General features: G+C 36.8%; 1 long non-coding RNA gene across 2 annotated transcripts in view; it reads right to left on the bottom strand.

The window, feature by feature from the left end:
* The window catches only part of LOC129022498 (uncharacterized), an 87,032-nt gene that overhangs the window by 31,491 nt on the left and 32,781 nt on the right, over positions 1-22,760 (bottom strand). Inside the window, exons 2-3 of one of the 2 annotated variants that reach the window (XR_008496447.2) lie at positions 13,056-13,151; positions 9,222-9,314 (exon numbers count right to left, since the gene is read on the bottom strand). This is a non-coding gene — a long non-coding RNA (uncharacterized LOC129022498). Of the gene's footprint in view, positions 1-9,221; positions 9,315-13,055; positions 13,373-22,760 lie in introns of those variants that run through there. The other variant, XR_008496446.2, reaches the window with a different exon arrangement.

Genomic DNA, 22,760 nt, shown 5'->3' on the forward strand with positions numbered 1-22,760 from the left:
CGATATAGGGTCTTTATCAATTTCCAATTGTATAGCAAGTTGTAAAGTAATGCAGTGTATTGTCATTGTCACCAATTGTTGAATTATAAATTATTTTTCCCTAAAGTTCCCACTTTCACTTTCCTATCTATTCAGCCAATTCAGGCAAATAGTCCATTCTGAGTTCTTTCCTGAGGTTGCAGGTGTGACAGGGTAGGGTGCAAAAAAGAAACTTCCTCTAAGTCTCTGATTTATATGTTTCCAAAATCTTAAAGCTAAAAGGGGTTTAATTTTAGGGGCAAAAATGAATTTGGGAGGAACCTATCAAGATGTGAACAGGAAGGGATTTTCCCAGAAGACTAAAAACATAGGGAATAGCAGAAGAAAAACAAATTAAGGTGGTTTAGAGAAAGAACATTGACTCCACTCTCCACATTAGAATTTCAGTGAAGGAGCAAGATACAAATTTAGTATTAAAGCCAGAGAATAAATTTGGATATTTGCCCCTCTTCTTAGATAATAAACCCTGAGAAGTGATAAAGCCCCACATTCCATATCAAGGCAAATAGGGTCACAGATAAGTCCCAGGATAAATCTTTTGCCAGAGAATAGCATGGAAGAAATGGAATGATGCCCCGGTTTTCAAGCCTAGCATGAAAGTCCCAGAGTGATCCATTAGACCTGAAGTCCAAGGTAGACAAGAATGAGAATTGTCTCGACAGTTTACTGCATGGATTGGTGAGCAAGGACCAAGTGGCACCATGGATTGGTCAGCAGATATCTGTGTGAACAGATGGCACAAGGACAAGATGAGTCATGCAATACCTCGCACTTACATAAGTCTCCCTTGAACTTAAACACAGCCCAGGGAAAAGAGATAGAGTTTTAGTGTCTGATATCCTAGGGAAATGGAGGATTCAAAGAAAAATTCCATTGATATATAGAAAAATAATGTTTCTTACACACCTGGTTTAGTTTGGACTGAGATTTGTACCTGTTATGATAGAAAATATAATTACCATTTATATCGTGAATTACAGGGTATGAGTTAGCTTCCACATATCTGATTCCCAGATTTTCCTAATATAAACACAGTTAAACTTTCCTACATGACATGTGGACCCAACATATCTTCCCTCACATATGTTCTGTAGCTTCATATATTTTGTTCACAGTGTGCATTTCACTTCTCTTTTATTCCTGATTCTCAGAACAACTGTTCTGTGCAAAGCATGACAGCGTAAAACCTCTCTATCCTTCAAGGCCTGTGTTCTATTAAGTCTTTTATATGAACTCTATCATTTATTGTACATCAACCATACCAGGAACTTTACAAGGACTACCTCTTCTTCACAAACATAAAAACATTCAAATTCAGCATCATAATCCCTTTTTTACAGACAGAAAGCATGGGCTTGGAAAGGCTAAGTAACTCCCTTACTTTGGTAAGGAAGGCAAGCTTCAAAATCTTTTCTATTTCTAAACCTCCAGCCCAAGCTGATTTTTAGATGGTAACCTTTTGAATGTATTGTCCGTTCTACCCAAGTGTCTCCATAATACATACTACTTAATTTTCTTTTTTTACTTTTTTAAAATCATACAACTAGGCTCTTGCCTTAGTCATTACTTGTATATTAAATTTGCCTTTTAAGCCAAATTGGAAATCATCAAAGTTCACAGATGAGGTATCATTTAGGAAAAACTCTTTTTCTCTATTTTTAACTTTTTGCAAAACAGTATTGCTCTTCCAGAAATATTTAAGCTTACCATGGTCTCAAGTGGGAGTTGAAAAATGAAAACACATGGACACAGGGAGGGGAACATCACACACGGGGGCCTGTCAGGGGGTAGGGGGCTGGGGGAGAGATAGCATTAGAAGAAATACCTAATGTAGGTGACGGGTTGATGGGTGCCGCAAACCATGTTGGCACGTATATACCTATGTGACAAAACTGCACGTTCCGCACATGTACCCCAGAACTTTAAGTATAATAATAAAAAAGACTTTTTTTCCTCTTTTCTTCTAGATGCTTACACTATCTCTCTTCTTGCCCCAACAACTAAGATTCTTAAGAGTGGCTGCATTCCCTGTAGTCTCTAGCTCGCCTCCTATTCACTCCCCATCCCGCTGCAATCTGGTTTTCTCTCACTAAGCCACTAAGGGCTCTTTGTGATGTTACCAGTGAGCTTCTTGCTGCTAAACCCACTGGACACTGATTGGTCTTTATCTAATTGATTATTGTGACACAAAAATAAAACTAAGGAGGAAGAAGAGAGATTATCTGCCTTTAGCACTTTTTCCATAAGTGAAACATTTAAAGCTTTATTATTGAAGTAATATGTTCACATAACCAAGATAGTTGTCAACACCATGGTGCAAGGAAATAAAAGGAAACAGTGTAAAAGCTAAACAGCAAGACCCAGAAAGAAGAGAGTGGAGGTATTACTCCTTTTTGAACAGCGAGTTCCCCATTACCTAATAATGGCCACGCAGGACCTGCTGCATTGATAGAGGAACTTGGAATCCTCTTCTTAAACACTGTCTCCCTTGGCTCTCAGACACCTCTCAGCCCCACATCTTCCCCATGTACCACTTCCATTGCCTAGACCTCTGTTATCCCAAAAAATTTCTATTAGAAATCCCTCTAATTTCTACTCATGTTTCAAGTCTTCACTTTATATCTCCTCATCATAGAGGGCTTCCATGATTCTCCAGGATTAAATTCCCCTTGCTTCAGACAACTTTACAACCTCTTTTGCAATGCTCATCACAGTTGTTACCACTATTGAATTATTATTCAATATTATTGAATATCTGTCTTGGCTGACTGTGCTCTTCAGGAAGACAAATGGAGATCATCTTTCATGTTCACTGATATACCCCTAGGGCCTAATAGAGTGCCTGGAAAATTATAAATGCTTGATAATTGTTCCCTGCATTGTTGAATTGAATTGTACTGAATTGAAATTTTCTTAAACCAATATTTCCATCACAGTTTAGAAGGTGCACTTGTAACATAGGGAGTGTCTTGGTCAGTTTGGGCTACTGTAACAAAATACCATAGACTAGTACTTAAACAACAAACATTCTTGAGGCCGGAAGTCTGAGATCAGGGTCCAATCACTGTGGGGTTCTAACAAAGATCCCCTTCTGGGTTGCAGACTTCCAACTCCTCGTTATATCCTCACATGGTGAAAAAGAGCAAGAGCTCTCTGTCCTCTTCTCACAAGGGCACTAATCCCATTCATGAGGGCTCCATCCTCATGACCTAATTACCTCCCAAAGACTCCACCTTCAAATACCACCTGTGTTAGGCCATTCTTGCTTTGCTATAAAGAAATGTCTGAGACTGGATACTTTATAAGGAACAGAGGATTAATTGGCTTGGAGTTCTACACGCTGTACAGGAAGCATGGCCCTGGCATCTGCTGGGCTTCTGGGGAAGCCTCAGGGAGCTTTTACTCATGGCAGGAGGCAAAGCAGGAGCAGGCCTCTCATATGGCCAGAACGGGAACAAGAGTAACAGTGGGGAGTGGGGGAAGGTGCTGCACGCTTGTAAACCACCAGATCTCATGTGAACTCAGTGCGAGGGCTCACTTATCATGAAGGGGATGGCCCAAGACATTCCTGAGGGATCCACCTCAATAATCCAAACACCTCCACCACGCCCCACCTGGCCCCATGTAATTGAGAATTATATTTCAGTATAAGATTTGGGTGGGGACAAATATTCAAACTATATCACCATCACATTGTGGGTTAGATTTTGAAATACAAATGTTAGACACAAACATTCTATCCATAACAGGGAACATTGAAGGAAGGAGATTATTATGATGGTAAATGTCTACAAGTGCTGTCAATAATGAATAGTCTACTGAAGAAATCTTACAGAAGAAAAAAACATTTAAAGTCTATCACATGTGTTTATTAAAGGGCAAAAAATTTCTGTTAGATGTGAGGAATAAGCTTTAGTAATCTATGGTGATTATAAAAAACAATTAAAGAGTAGATTTTAAATGTTCTCACCACAAAAAAATAATGAGTATGTGAGGGGATGAATTTGTTAATTAGTTTGATTTAATCATTCCATAATGTAAACAAATATCAAAACATCACATCAAGACCCCATAAATATATGATATATACCAATTATTTATATTATTTGTTAATTAAAAATAAAATTAAAAGACATTTTAAAGACTGCATAGAGACAATTGAAGAACTTTTTTTAAAGCCCATATATTAGATAATGTCATTATATCAATTTTAAATGTCTTGAGTGTGATCATTGCATTGTGGGTATGAGGAGAATCTTCTTGTTCTTCTGAGATACTCATTTAAGTATGTAGGAGTGAAGTGTCATGAAGTACGCAAAGCTAAAGCAACTAATTCTCAAATAATTGAATTTAAAACATGCGAATGTATAAAATAATAAATAAAGCCCATCGTACACAAGAGATATTGGAAGAGATTTGCTGCATAAGACAAAACTAGAACACAGAGGAAAAGTTCAGCTCAATATAAGGAATGATTTTAACAATCAGAAGCTAACAAAAAAGTGGCATCCATTTAAATAAATGAGAGCAGTTCCCACCCCCCGCCCCACTCTGCTCTAGTGGAGACAAGCATGATCTTGAGAAGGTATTTTCTCACTGAACAGGCAGTTGTAGAGTATGAACCCTATAGTCTTTCCACAAGGTTAGATTTCCTTCATAAGTGAAGGAATAGTAGAAACTCATATTCACCCTTCTTTCCCTTAAGCTATCCCAAGCATAAAAAGTTGCATAGAGAAAAGTAGAACATGAACTCCTTAGAAAAGAACTGTGTTTAACACACACTGTTGTCATGTTTTTTTGTTCTAATAGAGAATAAACTTGTCTTATGTTCATTGTGTTTTCAGTTAAGGTTTGTTTGGTTGATTGACTGGTTTATTTGTTTTTTATTATCTATAGATGTATAATCCATGCAAACAACTTAGCATACTTTGCTCTTTCTTCTGAATTCTCTAACCCAAATTTGTACTTCAACTAGGAACAATTGATCAACAAACATGAACATGTGTTTGCTTATTGTTTGGTGGATAACCTTATTATTCAAAACTTCAGTAAACATTTCTATGGATGTCCAAAGTTTCCAGTCAGTTCATATCTGCTGAGACATGGCTGGTAGCAAAAATTAGCTTGTCAAACACTTTAGAAAGGGAAAATTAATTTTTAAACGAAATCATGAAGCCATAATATTAGTTTAACTGATATTAGGATTCTGGGGTTAAACACACTTTCTGCATTAGTAATCATTCTATTTCACTTTCTTTCTGTCTGGCCTTTCTTAATTCTCATTACCAGGGGAAAAAACAGTAATTATTGTAAATACTGCAGCATTTGGAATTAAAAATAATTACACGAACAGTTTTCTAACAGCACAGAGACACTATTTGAACTGAGATCTTTTTTCTGCATGTATTACTTCCAACATTACTTTGTCTTTCTCTACTATTCAGCAATATAACACACACACACTTGTTTTTATGAAGAGAATCAAAACATTTTCTTTTAAGAAAAGTTATTTTTCTGTTTTTAGAAAAGTTTAAAAAGCCCACTTAAAGGGGGAAATTACTAAATGATAAACTTAAATTTGCTATGAACAAACATGCCAAATAATAGCATAATTATAATTATTTTCTCCCTTTTGGTACTCATTCTTTAGACTACAGAGTATTTTTATTCAATTTTTCAACGTAGTACAGAGATAGACCAGACATTGGGAAATACATAGAGAAAGTAAGTGAAAAGACACATATCTAACAATAAAGGGTAGAGAGATGGGAGTATGGGTTGGGATTCGGTAGAAATCAGGGCAAGAGAAGGCACCACCCCTTCTACAGCCAGACACTTTGTGGTTCAGGGGTAGCCTAGATCAAGTAACCAGACAGTGAGAGTCTGGTCAGAGCCCAGTGAGCCTCTACAGCTCTGAAGATTGGTTAGATGAGTGGCACACTTCAAAGGCTCTAATCCCACTCTATCTTAGAGTTCTCTATCTTAAATACATCAGACATTCTCACTGCTGGAAAAATGAAGTAGACATATTTTTCCCTATTCCTCCTGCTCTTCTCCCAGCTACGAGTTAAAGAAAAAAAAAAGACACTAGGACATTATATAAAAAACAGGCATAAGAAGACTTCGAAATGTGGAAAGAAGAATGCAGGCTGCCTAGGGACCTCGGGACCCAAGGAAAGACATAGTAGTGAGTTTTCTGGGCTTCTGTTTCTTTGGGTTTTCTATGCCTCATCTATCCCAAGTCAACAATCCAGAAACACCAATAGGTATAGGCAAAAAAAAAAAAAAGCCCAAAGAAATATTGCTCTTATTATCCAAAAAGGAGCACCCCGGAAAGATAGAAAATTTTTAAAAAATAAGCATTCTACTCTAGCCAGGCACTATGGAAAATAACTGTATGCTCCCAAACAAAGGCCAAGTTGGGCACCTTTGCTAACTCTAATGAGGCACCCCAAGCCTCCCACCAGAGTGATATCAAAGAAAGCCCAGATGGAAGCAGAGATTTTTATGATGCCAGGCAATGAGAAGACTTCACCTTCATCCCTGAGGTGTTGGCAGGGAGGCTGGACTTCCAGCCTCACTCCTCGAGTCCCCACTAGCTTATCAACAGAGGAGGTCCAGAGGAAACTTAGAACAAGCTCAGTGGTAAAAAGGACATCCTTGTCTCATAGTGACAGTGGAGCCACTCCTGCCTCTCCATACCAGGGTGATGTCACAGAGAGCCAGGGTGATGTCACAGAGAGCCAGGGTGATGTCACAGAGAGCCAGGGAAAAGCCTGAAGTCTCCTGCCCATTCAGCAGTAATAAGAATTGCCTATCTTCAGGAGTCAACAGAGGCTGACTTGGGAACCAGGACTTCAATACTTGTAGCCCCACCTGGAAATAAGGAGACAGTGCCCCTTTCACCCACCAAAGCATTACCAGAAGAAGACTGTTATACCAGACAAATAAGATCCAGAGTCTGATAATACCCTAAATGTCCAGGTTTCTATCAAAAATCGCTTATCATACTAGGAACTGGGAAAATCTCAACATAAATGAGAAAAGATAATCAGCAAACACCAACACCAAAATGACACAAAGGCCAGAAATATCAAACAATAATTTTAAAACAGCAATTATAAAAAAGCTTCAATAAACACTTATGAATGTGTTTGAGACAAAAAACAGAAAGTCTCAGTGAAGAGATAGAAGATATAAAGAAGACCCAAATGGAAATTTTAGAATTGAAAAATACTATACCTTAAAAAAAATTAATGGATAGTCTCAACAGCAGAATGGAGAGGAAAAAAGGATTAGTGCAGTGGTAGAATAGAACTTTTCCAATTTGAACAACAAAGAGCAAATCGACTGGGAAAAAACTGAACAGAGCCTCAGGGACCTATGGGACAATCACAAAATATCTAATATCTGTGTCACTGATTAGTCCCAGAAAGGAGGGAGAAAGAGATTGAGTCTAGGAAAAGTATTCAGAGAAAGAATCTGAAGATCTCAGCAATACTAGCTCCCTGCATTTTCCACCCCACACATCCTCATAAGCTAGAGCCTGGCTTGCTGAATTTTAGAAAACCTCTATTAGCCTCGTGATGCAGCAGTCCAACAGCAGTCAGTGCCACACCTTAAGCCCAACTCAAGAAAACAGATTTTGGCCAGGCACGATGGCTCATGCCTGTAATCCCAGCACTTTGGAAGGCTGAGGCAGGTGGATCACTTGAGGTCAGGAGTTCGAGATCAGCCTGGCCAACATGGTGAAACCCCATCTCTACTCAAAATACAAAAATTAGCCAGGTGTGGTGGCACATGCCTGTAGTTCCAGCTACTCAGGAGGCTGAGGCAGGAGAATCACTTGAACCCAGGAGGCAGAGGTTGCAGTGAGCCAAGATCGTGCCACTGCACTCCCGCCTGGGCGACAGAGTGCAGTCTCTCTCAAAAAAAAAAAAAGATTTTGATAAAGTGTGTATGAGTTAAAAACTACTTTTCTGACACTAAAAATTTCCCAGTTCACTTTCTTTTATCCTGGTCCCTGACCATGAAGCAAACCTGAGAAATTGACCAGAGACATAAAGTGGAGCTGTCAGTAGGACTGCACCCCAAATCAGACAGTCTAGGCTGTGTTTGACTGTGGAAGAGAGGGAGGCAGGTGGGGCCACTCTGACCCGCAGATTTTATCTCCTGAGAAGGGGTAAAGAACTCTGCCACCATCCTGCTTCCTCTAACAAAACCCCTGACAGAGCAGTCATGGGTAATGCTTCAACCTCGAGACCACCTAAGAATTTTATCTTTAAACAGTTAAAGAAGAGCTGTGATTTTCAAAGTTTCTGCCAATTCTTGGATTGTTAAGTGTGCATTGCCAACCGGCAGTTTGTTGGAGAGAACATTTTATTGGGACTTTTTGTTACAAGAGGCAATGTCTAGGGCAGAGTCTGGAATGAGAAGGTTGACACAAAGGAAGCTAAATAGCTAAATTGTTCCATTTAACAAATGATCAGTAAGTTCCACATGCAGTAATAATGTGTGTTGTAAAAAGGTTTTGTCTGAAAAGGGTGGGAGGTGAATTTAAGGACTTGAAGAAAAGGGAAAAAAGACTGTGGCATGAGAGAGCAGACCCACAAAAATAGTAGCAGTCCAGGAGCCAAAAAAAAAAAAAAGCCCAAAAAATATGAGTCCCCTAGAGCAGAAAGGGCTGATGAACTTAGGAAAGGTGATTCACTTATTCTATTTGAGGTCGTTTCCTTATTTGTGCTATATGACCAAGCCTTCAGGTAAAGTAAATTCTCTGTTAACAGCCCTGAGTTGATGATACAGAAGGTTTTGAAGGAAAGGTAGTCCTTTCTGGCTTGGAATGAATTGGTATAGGCAGGAGACAGGTACCAGGAGGATAACAGCTCCAGAGCTAAAGGAAGTGATACAGGAAATGGATACTAGGAAGTTTGTCAAATGGGAGAATATATAAGCCAAGAGCATCTTGTACCCACTTCTTTTCACTCATTGACTCAGGGAAATACAAGAAAGGGTATTAGCCAACTGTATCACTTATTGAATTTGTGGAGGAAGGGCTCATTTATTGAATTTGTATTTGAAAAGACGGCGCAACCTCAGAAGGCTGAATGACTTGGAGCTACTTGGCTCACAAATTTCTTCTTCCTGAATATTTTTGAAATCTTGCAACTTACAGTACTTACCATTGAGCATCCCGAAGATTTCCAAGTAGATGTGGGGAACCTTGTCCCTTAGGGTATGGCATGAGTTTGTGCATGTGTTCTGCTCAGGGTTCCCTGTCAACAAATGAGACAAATACAAAAATTACATAAATCTTGCCTAGTAAATACAGGGAAGATATTCTAAGACAATGACAATTAAAAAAAAAAAGTCATCAAGTTGTCCTTGGCTGGACATAACCATCAATGAGAAAATGCATGCACAGGCTGGGAGGAAAATCATATTGCGTGTTATGTGGAAACAAAACAGAAAAGTACTGGCCTTACTAGGTTACCACTTAAGAACCCTGCCGCTTAGGCTGGTGTCTTGGTTTGAGTCTTCCCGATAGCAGAGCCTAAGACAAGGACTTAGACTTGGGGGCAGGTGGTTTATTTGGAAGGAGATATCAGGAAGCTGAAATAAATGAGCAGAAGAGTGAGAAGAAAGAAAGGAAACATAAGGCTGTGTTATAAATGTGGGTTTGTTTCTGCCAGGCCCTCTGAAAAGCAAACCAAACGCCCTGCAGTCATCCCCTTCCACCTCTCCCACTTCTGGCCAAAGACAAGAGGCTGAAAAATTTCTCCAACAGCTTCCCATTGTCCTTGGTTAATGATTGCCCCAGGACAAAAATCCCTGCCTCTTCCAGTGTCCTCTTTCCTGAGCCAAATCCCAGGAAAATAGGAGATAGCTGCCAGCAAGAGATGAGTCTCTGAACTCTGAGGGATTGTCCACTGACACAGTGGCTGAAATCAGAGAGGAAGAGATGCAAAGTATCAAAAGCATCTGCCACGGCTCAGCATTGAAAGTCGCCACACAAGTTCACATGGTGTCCTTGTTTTCAGTTCCTATGAACTTGTAAGTGGCAGCCACAGAGTAGAATTCAGACTTCCTGTCTCCAGAGAAGTGAAGCTTTTCTTCTTCATCACACCTCCTGCCAAGAATTCAACCTTCAGCAAATCAACTCATCCACTTTTCAATTGCATCACGATGACTAGGGTTGAAAGATAATATCTGTCACCACCCTCAAGAAGTGTGTAATTCACTGATAGAAACAGACATATAAAGAGATCTATTTTAATAGCATAGTGAGGACAATGAGAGAGGTACACACACAGGCACAAGGCACTAGAAAAAAGGCAGAGATGGCTCCCTGAGCCCAGCCTAGAAAGTGGAACACGAATGCCTGAAGGGGGCGTTACAGGTGCATAGAAGAACATGAAAAAGACCATAGTAAAAAAACCACCATGCTGTGTGCTTCTGTTTTTCTCGTTTGTTTCTTCCAACTGTTTTTGAATTGACAAATAAAAATTTTATATATTTATGGTGTACAACATGGTTTAATTTTATGTGTACATTGTGGAATGGCTAAATCAAACAAATTAACATATGCATTACCTCATACTCAGTAATTTTCAAGTTTACAGTATATTGTTATTAATTATAATCATCATGATATACAATAGATCTCTTGAACTTATTCTTCCTGTCTAACTGAAATGTTCCTCCAACTTTTGGAACTGATGATAGCTTTTTCTTCATAGTTTTTAGGTGTAATAACTTTCATGTTTCATCTCATGAAGACAGGCTATTTCTGTCTTTCTTATTTCTCTACTCCCACTACAAACTTAAGAGACTCTCCATATTTGGTAAATGATTTAAAGAATGAAGGAAGGAGTGATTTTTATAATCTCTTTAAATTCTATAACCTACAAGAATATTAGGAGCATTTCTTATTAGAAAAGACAGATTCATCAATTGGTGGCAAACATGAAACCCACGAGGTTTCACACTGTATCTCTAAGACACTTAATATTTATCTTCCCTGAAACCATAGGGAATTGATGTTCCAGAAAAAAAATCATTTTACATGTGTTTTTGTCATCTAAAAAGTATGTTTTGAGTAGTTTATTAGAATTATTTGGATATTTATGAATATTAAGGATTTATTCATCACAAACAATATGGAAATAAGGGGAAATGTAAGAGTCCCTTTGCTTCTAAGTTATTAGCCTCTTCTTGAATATGTGCCCATGGTGCCTGGTGCCTGCAAGTGTTTTTTGTGAAGGTGGGTGGTTTTGATGCCCTGCTCATGGCATTGGCCGTTAATTGAACCTGACCTTGGCAAGTACTGTCGACAGCAACAGTAGCTTGCCTACATTCCCAATTCAACAACAGCCATGTGCTTTAAGGTTAGGTTTTTTATTTTTACTTTAAATTTTGTATACTTTGGTAGCATTCAATTTATATGTCTGAATTATTTTTTAATTTAAATATAAACTAGTATATCAGTTACTTATCCAAAGGAATAATTCTTGGTCTATTTTTAAAGCATTTTTGTTGAATTGGTGATAGATTGGTTCAGACACATCTATAGTTAAGAGGCCTTGGTTTAGTTCTGAATTACAGCAGGAAGTTGCAAAATACTATATAAGTTCAGGAAAGTAGTCTATTTTCATGGAGCAAATTTCAGCTAGCCGATTTTTCTAGAACAGTCAACTTGAAGATTTCATCCTTTCCACAAAAACTAATTGATTATCTACTATGGGTCAAACATTGTGCTACATGTTTATTCCAAATATCAATAGGTTCAAAATTAAATTTGCTATTTATATTACATTGGAAAACATTTTGAAGCTTCAAAACGTATGCTAGGTCTATAAATATACTAGAATGAAGGACAGCAATCAGTCAGCATGAAACCATTCGTTTGTATTCTACAGCTAACTGAACAAGGAAGGAAGAAAAGTGATGTCTGAGTTTGCTAACATGTTACATATCTATGAGCATCAGAAATGAGGTCTAATAGTTAACAATTTATAAATCAAAGAAAGATTTATCCTGGGAAATTGATTTCTATTTGAACACAAATGTATTAATAAAAATTCTGATATAAGTAGAATAGTTTCAAATTTACTAGTATCTTGACATGGATGGTCCCTTTAACCACTCTATTTTTGATTATTTAAATAAAAATGATAAAGAAAAAGGGAAAAGAGATAGAATACTGAGAAAAGTACCATTGGAATAAAGATGTTTGAGTAGATTTAATTTAAATGACTTTAAACCATTTTAGAGAATTATTCTGGTCTGATTCATTAATCTAATATTATTATAAATGATTACATTAATTTTACTAAATCCTTTTTATCAACAATGTGATCAACTTGGTAAATAGATGAAGAAAAACACAAAAATCAAATCTAACTAAGTTCAAAGTTGTGATCAGAACCTAGTCATGTCAGTTATTTATAATCATAGAGCTTTGAGCTTAGGAAATAAAAATATCGTTATGACCTTTAAAAATTGTTATGGAAAATATCCTATCTCACCAATTTCTCTTAGTATTCCCTTACAGCCATTTTTTTTCTACTTTGAATTATTTTAAGCTTTTATGTTTTAAGTATAGATGAGCCTTTTTTATTTACCAAAAACTCTCCTTTCTGCCTCAAACACCTTTTTCTCTGTGTCTCTTTCTCTCATTCACTTTTACGTACACACATACCACACATGCAGTCTTCTTATTTTCGGTCCTATAATCAATGAACCGTGAAACATTTGTTCTTTGTCACTTCCCTTTTTCACTTTTTAGAAAAGGAATATTATATCTGTTTCTACATAAGAAAGTCAGTGGAAATTTGAAGTAAACTTCTAGATGACTATCCACAGTATACATTTTTTTAATATCAAGAAAACCAAAGCACATGCCAATTTTACACCCTTAATTATTCAAATTTTGCCTTCACTATACTTATTCCAAATGATACTTGTGAAGAAAAAGCAGCATTTGTAGCCTTTCTTCTCAATGATATTGAACATACCTTTTATCGTGGAGCTGCTGGAGAAAAACAGTAGAATTCTCCTGTTGTTGAATCAAAATCAAATTCCATTTTCCAGAGATTGTTTCATATTTGTTCCTAAAATAATGACAGCTGTTCACATCCAAATAACATACAGAAAAAAATATACATGCAATTGCCAGGAAGAACTAAAAATTTTTTCAAAACCTTTCTGGGTTCTCTAATTTCTATTTAGAAAGTCACTGAAGTGACAAGACTTCAAATAAGGAAATTCCCCACTGATTGTAAGTTTTGTAACTTATACTGATCAGAGAAGCCTGAAGAAGCTGGGATCCCTGGGGACGCACCCTAGGAGGTTATCTCTTCTGCAGTAGTGACTTTCCTCTCTATATAGAGAATGTTCTGTAGGACTGACAAGCCCCTATGAAAATAACTTGGATTTTAGATATCATAAAAAAGTGCCATGCAAATCCTCTTCCCTTCTATTCTTTCTATTCCTAGCTTCATGGAATCAACCTATTTCCAATCATTTTTCTCTACAATCTTATAACTTTAACTATAAAAGGAGACACCATCCCATTGTTTATTTTGTGTTTATTTAGAAACGTCTATGATTTCTAATTATTTACAAGGAAAAGGAATCACTCTTTTAAAATATACAGAGTGTAAACATAAAGGGCAATAAGAGAGAGAAAGGAGACAGAATATCAAGAAACGCACAGCTGGAATAAAAATATCTTGAAAAGAATGAACCTATCTATAATTATGCCCACCTCTTCTGTAGTTATTTAAAGATTACCCCATGAATTGAAAGAGGAAGCTTAGGTGATTCATTACAGTAAGAAAAAGAATAATAAAACAGAGTTATGCTAACTTTCTTTTGGGTCTCCCACCTTCTACATCTCAACTACTACCTAAATGTATATCACAGCGTCATTAGCCTAGTCTTGGAATTCACAGTGGCCATCTTCCCCCACTCCGGGAGGACTTGATCTATTTAAAATGGGCTTCAGCCTTTCCAAGTTCTACCTCTTTTTACTGAATTCCTTGGTGTTTCCAGCATAGAGACAACAGAGGAAATATGACGGGTTCAAAAGCCAGATACCTATTTTCCCAACTGTAACTTCCATGAATCCCACAATCCCCAAAGTATAAAACCCACATTCACATCTTGTGATTCTTGCAAGTGACTCCCATCTGGGAATAAGGTGTGGGTAAAGATGAATGAGAAGAACTTAGCAAGAGTCAGGGCTGTAACTTCACACGCTTTAGAGGCAACGCCAATCATTGGTATCTGGTCACATATTTGGTATTTAATACACTTATTTTTGTTTTTTGGTTTTGGGGTTTTTTATGATTAATTTATTTTATTTTATTTTTTTAATTCGTCAATTTTTTATTTAAATAGGTTTTTGGGGAACATGGGGTGTTTTGTTACGTGAATAAGTTCTTTAATGGTGATTTCCAAGATTTTGGTGCACCCATCACCCAAGCAGAGTACACTGTACCCAACATGTAGTCATTTATCCCTTGCCATCCCCTACCTTCTCCCCTAAGTCCCCAAAGTCCAATGTATCATTCTTATGCCTTTGCATCCTCATAGTTTAGCTCCCACATATGAGTGAAAACAACTATGTTTGGTTTTCCATTCCTGAGTTACTTTACTTAGAATAATAGTCTCCAGTTCCATCCAGGCTGCTTCAAATGCCATTATTTCATTCCTTTTCATTGCTGAGTAGTATTCCATGGTATATCATTCAGGCTGGTTCCAAATTTTTACAATTGCAAATTGTAATACACATATTTTTGATAGAATAAAGAAGTGAAGATAGAATAAAGAAGTGAAAGCACAGTAGCAACACATCAAATAAAACAGATACCTGGAGGCAGAAATATGGCATCTTGGAGACACATTTTTTTTGGATAGACTAGGATAAAACATTGATGCTGTTGACTTGTCTCAGCTGTAAGTCAGCCACATCTGGCCCTCATCTCTCTCTTGGCAAAATTTCTGCTAAACTTTATTAGTTTTCAACTTTTCTCTTGTTAATGACTTCAAATTTTTCTCATTATTAAATAATTTAGTATAGTGTCTGATCAAAGTCCTTCTTTGAATTGTGATAGAGAAATCAAAGCAAAAAAATAAAAGTCATTTGCAAAATCACTGTGGTGACTCAGCTGTCGAAAATAATTCAAACTGGACTTTCGATATACTAACATATAGCCCCAAATAGTATCAAAATTATTATTTGACCACCGGAAGAGGCCTACTAAGTATCCCTATCCATAATAGAATTTAAGTCATTTCTTAACCAGAAAATACACAAAACAAGTCTATGTACTGAGATTGAGCTGTATACTAAGTAGGAATAAGAGAAATGTAGTCCTTTTGTTCAAATCTATGAAAAATTGCTTCCTTTTTGTGTGGATCTGTTCCATAAAGTGTTTTGTTTGACCTTACCAAATCTACCATTTGTTTGAGATTTAGTCTGGATCTTTTCAAATGAAAAACATGAAAGTTTAAGAAAGCTTTGCTCATTACCACACAAAGCAAAATATTTCTTCAACACAGAATTTACTACTCAAGAATTTTTTTCTAGTTAACTGCACAAGTCAGATTTACTGGATTTTAATGAAAGTAATTATATTGAGAATTAACAACATTCTTCAAATTGTGACTCATAAAATGTCTACTAAATACCCCATTTAATACTTCCATTGAAAATTCCCTATTCATTTCTTAACCAGAGTTACGGAGAAACACATTAAATTATATTAAGTTCAAGTGCCAAGTAATTAACAAAAAATAAATAAATAAACATTTGTTTAGTATGTCTGTTTTATATGACCCTCAATATTTAATCACTTAAATCTCACTTCTAATTATGTCTATTAATATTATTAAACAAACTTTAGCCTGACAATAAATACAAATTCCCAAGTAAGTATTAGACCACTCTAGGATATAATAGTATTTCTAATCTGATGTTTATCTGTGTTTTGTTTTTCATCTACAACACTGACTTTTTTTTAAGTGGACACAATAGTTAATTGTGAAGTATTTGAATTTCACACAAGAAATATAAATGTGGGTGCTGACCTCAAAGCGCATAGAAGCTAGGGATGATAGGGTTTTCACATAGTTTAAGGCAGATTCTAATCTGAATGGTAGAGCCAAAAAATAATTTTTTTAAGGGTAGAAGTCTTTGTTGACTGAAAAATAGTTAAGCTCAAAAAAAAAGTGAAAGTCGAGCTTATCTACTGAAGATAGCGAGACAATGACAGGAATTCTAGGGTTCCCATATTTGCAGATATGGAGGTTGGGTACGAGTTAAAAGGTCACAACACAGATGTAGATGTGATGCTTTTCATCATCAAGAGCATGGTAAAAACTCTAAGTAGATAAAACTCTGTGAACGGATTGATGTAAAAAGGAGAGGAGAAAGCTAAGGACCAATCCTTGAGAAACTCCAATGACTGTGATGTGGGAGGGAAAAGCAGGACCCGTGAAGAAAAGATTGAGGATGTTGTGGTGACACGTAATAGAAGAGTAAGAAGTAAGAAGTTTTTCAAAGACAAGGTTCTCAAGAAAATCACGCGCAGCTGAATGACCCAAGAGGTGGAAGATTTTAAAAGGCCATTTATTTTCACTAGCAATATGTCACCAATGAGCCATTTCAGGAGTCTATGTTCCAGTAGGCTAAGATTCAATTTCAAAGTTTACAAATAAAACGAAATAAAAAAAATGAGAGTAAGCATTGACTACTCATTATAAGCGTTGATCATGAAAAGAAATAAATTTTAAATTTATTAAATAGGCATCAATATCCAAAGAAAAATGTTGATTTGTTTAAGGCAAGTGATCCCTGGGCATGACTGGTAACAAGAAAGAATTTAAAAAGGAAAGACTGAGGACCCTAAGAAGAGTGGAGTGTGGCAAGGTGTGGGAGCAATGTCTGAAAAGCCACAATCAAGGATGTGTCCCAAAGCAGAGAAGAAAGGTTGACTTTAAAAATTAGAATAAAAATAATACTGGTTAACATTTGTTGAGCAGTGATTATTTGCAAAGAACTGGTTAAATGCTGAATGTACATTATCTCCTTAAATACTTATGAAAACCTTACAAAGTAGATATCATCATTTCCACTTCCCCTACAAAGAAATTGAAACTAAAATAAATTAATTCCCCATGATGTCCTAGAAAGTGTGAGGTGGTGTCCAAACACAGACCTATCTGACTCAAGCTCATGCACTGAAAATTTCTATTTCTGATTCATTGCTCAGTGTCACAAGGTGTAAGAACACAATTCTAACTTTGTTTGAGTGGTAGAAGTTATGTTCTTAAAGCTAATATACTAACATATAATTTGAACACTCACAGCTTGATACTGAAAATACACGTTCTTCATCCAATGTTTGCTGTATAGTGTATGCTCAGAGGTGGCTCTGAAAGTGGAAAGGGATAAATTCTTACTTCTAGGGCAATTCCTTCTAATGAGGAGAAATCCCTTGATTTCCTTGGGTGGGGTACACAAACAGAGAAAGACATTAAATAAGGTTTACTTTTATAATTTTATTTCAAGGAGAAAAAAAATCTCTTCTACTATGCCACCTCTTTTGTGAATATTGGAGTGGTGTATAAACCCTGAACTTACACCTCTCTCCTGAGCCAACTCTAACCACACTAAGCCCTATCACCATGAGGAGCTTGAGGAACAAAAGTTATTAAACTGAAGAGAAATGTTATCTCAATCATCATTCTGTTGCTAAATCCAAAAGATTCTTTTCAGACTTTTTCACTTCTCTGTAGAATATGAAGCTGCTCCTCATCCCTCCTAGTCGTTCTCACCTCCCTTTGTTTTATTGAATATAGCCATTTAATAAACCTACATGCTTTTCACATACTTTTCACAGGCTCCTCTTCCTCCACCCACCCTGTAAATGTTGGAGCTTCCTTGCTCATCTTCTCCTTTCTCTTTCTTCACACTCTCCCTAAAAGGTCTCTTCCTCTCTACTAACTTGAACGACCACCTCTATGCTGATGAGTTCCAGAAGCATATCTTTAGCTTGGACCTCTCTGCAGAGCTCCAGATACATATGTACAATCCTAAACCTCCCTCTCTGGCTGTCCTGTAGAGGTACCCCATCATTTTCTTTTTTTTTAATTATTATTATTATTATACTTTAAGTTTTAGGGTACATGTGCACAATGTGCAGGTTAGTTACATATGTATACATGTGCCTTGCTGGTGTGCTGCACCCATTAACTCGTCGTTTAGCGTTACGTATATCTCCTAAAGCTATCCCTCCCCCCTTCCCCCACCCCACAACAGTCCCCAGAGTGTGATGTTCCCCTTCCTGTGTCCATGTGTTCTCATTGTTCAATTCCCACCTATGAGTGAGAACATGCGGTGTTTGGTTTCTTGTCCTTGCGATAGTTTACCGAGAATGATGATTTCCAATTTCATCCATGTCCCTAAAAAGGACATGAACTAATCATTTTTTATGGCTGCATAGTATTCCATGGTGTATATGTGCCACATTTTCTTAATCCAGTCTATCATTGTTGGACATTTGGGTTGGTTCCAAGTCTTTGCTATTGTGAATAGTGCCGCAATAAACATACGTGTGCACGTGTCTTTATAGCAGCATGATTTATAGTCCTTTGGGTATATACCCAGTAATGGGATGGCTGGGTCAAATGGTATTTCTAGTTCTAGATCCCTGAGGAATCGCCACACTGACTTCCACAAGGGTTGAACTAGTTTACATTCCCACCAACAGTGTAAAAGTGTTCCTATTTCTCCACATCCTCTCCAGCACCTGTTGTTTCCTGACTTTTTAATGATTGCCATTCTAACTGGTGTGAAATGGTATCTCACTGTGGTTTTGATTTGCATTTCTCTGATGGCCAGTGATGGTGAGCATTTTTTCATGTGTTTTTTGGCTGCATAAATGTCTAAACTGTTCCTCCTGTATAGCCATTCGTTTGATCAAACACTCAGTCAAGACAGAAAATTAGTTATCATCTTTGAGGGTATTTTCTTCTTTATTCATCTCCTCTTCACATTCAATTCAACCAGTAAATTCAGTAAATTCTGTTCTAAGTATTCCTCAAATCTTCTGTTCCTCTTCATCCTAATGACCACTGTCTTATTTCAGGAGTCATCTTTTCTTGCATGGACCAGTTTTTAACAGAAAACTCTGGTGTCCCTGCCTCCAGTCTTGGTCACTTCCAAATCTGATCTGTACATGGCCTCCAAAGTGATATTTCTAAAATTCAGATTTAATCATATTACTCTTATTCATAAAATCATCAACATCTTCCCATTGATTTATAGAAAAATCTAATCTGTTAAGGGTGCTATAAATGATGCCATACAAGGCTCCTACCCTTTACTCTCATCCTCAATCACTCCCGTATTTTCATTCTAGGTCCCAACTTTACAAAAATGATGTGTTGTTTCCAGAATGGGCACACTCCCTGCCCAATGCCTGAAATATGGCTGCCCTCCATCACTGTGGGTTGCCTGTTACTCCCCCACCACAATTACCTTCTCCAGAATGCCTTGTCTCATCCTGTCAACCCAGCTTAGGTGCCTTCTCTATAGCCTCTTAGAGTCTACACTTTCTTTCATCGTAACCTGCTCGGTTGATTACTAACAGGTTTACCAGTATCATTAGAATCTCAGTCACTTAAAGGTAAATAATGGTATCTGGAAGCAGTAGAGTATATTAACTAAGAGAAGCAGATTTGGAACAAAATAAACTTGGATTTGACTCCCAAAACATCCACTTACTTAATAATTGTTTATGTGCAGAGGGGGCCAGGCAGGTTCATGTCTCTGAACTCTAGCCTCTGTATCTATAAAATATACCCGATCATACCTTCTTTTGAGTGTTTTTTTTTTTTTAGGATTAAAATGAAATAGTACATAGTAAGGCCTTGACATAGTACTTGAAGCATGTTAAAATGATATTGTCTTATCCCATTTTGCCCAACATGTAGCCACCTAGCTACTACATCGTGGGTATTTAGAAAGTACATACATTTGTTACCAGTGCCCCTTGATAGCAGTGCCTGATGAAGTCATAATGCAATGGAGAGCAAATAGAACAAGTGGAGTCTTCTGAGTCCTAATGCACTTTACTGATTCTAGAAAGAATAAATGAGAGGCTATGCAAAATCTCAAGCTCAGCTAAGGAATATATTTTGTTGAAGGTTTGTGCTTCCATTTTTATGGTGATTGGAAAGGGACTGAGCTAGAAAGGAACTGAGCTAGAAAGGAGCTCAGTTCCTCTCCAATCATCATAAAAATTTACATTCCATAGTATGCAACATCTTGTCAGGAAAAAGAAACATAATCCTTCAAATGCAATCTTTGCTCACAATTATGAGATAGTGTCTTTTTGGGTCTAAATCAGAAATGCTGTCTTCTTACAGACTCTTGATGTGATGTGTGCTCATCCTTAATCCTTGGTAAACTCCAAAATGGCTCTGGAACCTACTGACATCTGTTACTAAGGATAATGCATGAAGGAGATGAAGATATCTGTTCCCAATAAACAGAGAAAACATTACTAAAGAAAATGTAGATCAATTCCAGATCTCCTTATCCATAGATAAGGAAATGCAAGATATTAGAGACCAATGAAAAACTGCTGTTCAAACATAAAGATGAATCTTTTTATTTCAGATCTTTACCACTTAAGTTTAGCCTAGTATTTTTTAAGGCCAATGAAATGGTGAAAAAGAATAAATGCATTTGTGATCTCCAGTGTGTTCTCTCTGTTCTAGCAAAAAAAAAAAAAAAATCCAAAAACACTTGTTCATACAGCTACAAGTCTGAGGCTTTTCATAGGAAATAAAGATTTGAGGTCTAGACTAATTGATTTTATATCTTCACAACTGAATTTTGTAATGTAGCCACAGGTCCATACACAGCAGAAGCTTAGATTAAACCTTTCCAAAAATAAAAGGAAAAAATCCATGTGAATCACTTCTAAATGCCTCTGTATTGCAAATGAATGATGTTTGGGTGTGCATTTATACTACTTGTCTAAGATAAGACCTATTTAACAAGATATAGTTTATACCTCATTAAAGCAACATCTACTTCTCTTGCTTGGTTACTGGTCTTTCACAGCCAGTCCAACTGGCCAATATAAAATACATTTCCATTCTGAAACCTAAGTTCCACAAGAGAAAGAACATTTTTCTTTTTACGTAGATGTATTTCATTATCTTTAGAGTTTATATTATATACATGACATTACCCCCATTTAATTTTTGTGCTGGTCAGGGATTATTCAGTGACGAAAAAAGTTTTCCCAAATGAGGGCAAATAAAAACATTTTTGCTGGAAGACTATAAAGGACAACTTCATAGACATTCACAAGTGAAAAATAAAATACACCCAGACCTCTTATAAATATATTGGGAACTGGAAAATCAGAAACTGAGATCATCTCTCTTAATTTGCGTGATTTCTCATCTCCTTCTCACTAGTACACTTTACCTCCTGATTTCTGGTCCAATCCATTGAACCCATTGTTTTCACTCAGTGTGAGTAAATGTCATATAAAAGTTTGCAGGAAGATGCTGCTTCAGGCCATTTTCTCTAAAAGAGAGTTGTAAGTACAGAGGTCATTGAAGTTTCATGAACTTCTTTATCCTTTTTGATCAAGTAGCAGATTACCTCTAACTAGTCCACAGCTTCCACATGGAAGATGGACAAACATATAGAAATGGGGAAGAAAGAAGAACCAACACACTTGTCAGCAAATTCAACCAAAGTCAACCTCTTTTCAACGGGCTCATGGGAACTGAAGCATTTCCTGGGACACAGAGGAGGGAGAGAAAAATCTCCCATTATTGGGGATTGAACCATAAGAAAATGTTTTTTCGTGGCCCCAAATGGCCAAATACCAACATATTATGTGATCCAACTAAATCACAATGGTATAATCAAACAAGTTATTCTGATTATTACCAATAGAGACACTAAAATTTTGGCTGTGTATTAAACCATCTTGCTTTTCACATCTTCTCAATGTATTTATTTTGTAGCACATCTGGAACAATGCTTTTATTTATTAATGAAGATTGCCTCAATTGCCAAAGTCTATATTTTTCTTCCACTTAATAAAAAATATCCAGAGTTCCTGGTTATGGGCCTATCAGAGATTATTTTCACTCAATCATATTTCATTTAAAAAAAAACTAGTCAGTTCATTTTTCTAAAAAAAAAGCATGTTCAGAAAAAAATACAATCACTGAAAGCCCAAATTTCCAGGACAATTTAATAACAAAAAAAGGAGGGAGTGGAGTAGGATAGTCACATGGTTCCTGTTATCCACCCCCAAGCTTAAGAAACAGGGAGGTCTAAAATGTAGTGTGGAAGAGTAAAAACAGCATAACCTGCTTTCAGTTCCAAGTTCTTCCTTCTACTGATTGTGCAGTCTTGGGCATGTTGATGAATCAAATCAACCTCTCTGGCTGCACATGGAAATTGAGGAATGAAAATACTTCTGAGATAGGGTTGATGTGAATATTGGTTGAGACAATGTCTTCATTTGTTGAGTTTCTGTTATGTGCCAGCACTTTACTACAACAGAGATGCAATAGTGAAGGAAAAGAGAAACACAAGCCCTTTAAGACTTCTTGGCATTTCTGATCTGGCAGGTGGACACAGACAATAATCAAAGGATAATATGAATAAATCC

The sequence above is a fragment of the Pongo pygmaeus genome, chromosome 22, assembly GCF_028885625.2.
Source record: "Pongo pygmaeus isolate AG05252 chromosome 22, NHGRI_mPonPyg2-v2.0_pri, whole genome shotgun sequence".
NCBI classification, from domain to species: domain Eukaryota; kingdom Metazoa; phylum Chordata; class Mammalia; order Primates; family Hominidae; genus Pongo; species Pongo pygmaeus.